Genomic DNA, 1,452 nt, shown 5'->3' with positions numbered 1-1,452 from the left:
TTAATGCAAATTTTTTTTCAAGTTTTCAAAGTTTTTCAAAATCAAATCTTTTTCAAATCATATCTTTTCAATCAAATCTTTTTCAAAATCAATTTCTTTCCTTTTTCAAAGATACTTGCTATCAATTAATGATTTGATTCAACATTTCAAGTATGTTGCCTTTTCTGTTGAGAAAGGTTTAATGTTTGAATCATATCTTTTCTTGTTAGCCAAGTCATTAATTTTTAAAATCAAATCTTTTTAAATTGTCTTCTCAATCACATCTTTTTAAAACCATAACTTTTAAATCACATCTTTTTCAAAAAAAGTTTTCAATCATATCTTCTTCAAAATCTTTTTCAAAATGTCTTTAAAATCTTTTACTTAATTTTCGAAAAATCTCTTCCCATCTTCTCACATCCTTCTATTTATGGAGTACCACTCCTCCTCAATGCACAATTCGAACTCTATCTCACTAGGTTCGAATTCTTCTACCTCTTCCTTCTATTTTTCTGTTCTTCTGACACCTCAAGGAATCTCTGTCCTGTGACATAGAGGATTCCACATTTTTCTTGTTCTCTTCTCTTTCATATGAGCAGGAGCAAAGACAAAGGCATTCTTGTTGAGGCTGACCCTGAACCTGAAAGGACCTTGAAGCGAAAGCTAAGAGAAGCTAAAGCACAATTCTCTGTAGAGGACCTAACAAAATTCTTCAAAGAAGAAGAACCCATGGCAGCCGAAAACAACAACAATGCCAACAATGCAAGGAAGGTGCTGGGTGACTTTACTGCACCTACTCCCGACTTCTATGGGAGAAGCATCTCTATCCCTGCCATTGGAGTAAACAACTTTGAGCTTAAGCCTCAATTAGTTTCTCTAATGCAACAGAATTGCAAGTTCCATGGACTTCCATTGGAAGATCCTCATCAGTTTTTAGCTGAGTTCTTGCAAATCTGTGACACTGTCAAGACTAATGGGGTTGACCCTGAGGTCTATAGACTTATGCTATTCCCTTTTGCTGTAAGAGACAGAGCTAGAATATGGTTGGACTTACAACCTAAAGACAGCCTGAACTCTTGGGAAAAGCTAGTCAATGCCTTATTGGCAAAGTTCTTTCCACCTCAAAAATTGAGTAAGCTTAGAGTGGAAGTCCAAACCTTCAGACAGAAGGAAGGAGAATCCCTCTATGAAGCTTGGGAAAGATACAAACAATTGATCAGAAAATGTCCTTCTGACATGCTTTCTGAATGGAGCATCATAGGTATTTTCTATGATGGTCTCTCTGAACTATCCAAGATGTCTTTGGATAGCTCTGCTGGAGGATCTCTTCATCTGAAGAAGACGCCTGCAGAAGCTCAAGAGCTCATTGAAATGGTTGCAAATAACCAATTCATGTACACTTCTGAAAGGAATCCTGTGAACAATAGGACAAATCAGAAGAAAGGAGTTCTTGAGATTGATACTCTGAATGCC

The 1,452-nt window shown here is 36.6% G+C and overlaps 1 non-coding gene across 1 annotated transcript; it reads right to left on the bottom strand.

The window, feature by feature from the left end:
• Positions 1 to 1,113: 1,113 nt before the first annotated feature.
• Positions 1,114 to 1,221, bottom strand: LOC130971493 (small nucleolar RNA R71). The gene has a single exon (XR_009082709.1). It is a non-coding gene; the product is annotated as a small nucleolar RNA R71 (small nucleolar RNA).
• Between the last annotated feature and the right edge of the window lie 231 nt (positions 1,222 to 1,452).

Source organism: Arachis stenosperma, chromosome 3 (genome assembly GCF_014773155.1).
Source record: "Arachis stenosperma cultivar V10309 chromosome 3, arast.V10309.gnm1.PFL2, whole genome shotgun sequence".
NCBI classification, from domain to species: Eukaryota; Viridiplantae; Streptophyta; class Magnoliopsida; order Fabales; family Fabaceae; genus Arachis; species Arachis stenosperma.
Note: the sequence above shows the minus strand (reverse complement) of the source record. Positions and strands in the feature narration are given on the sequence as shown.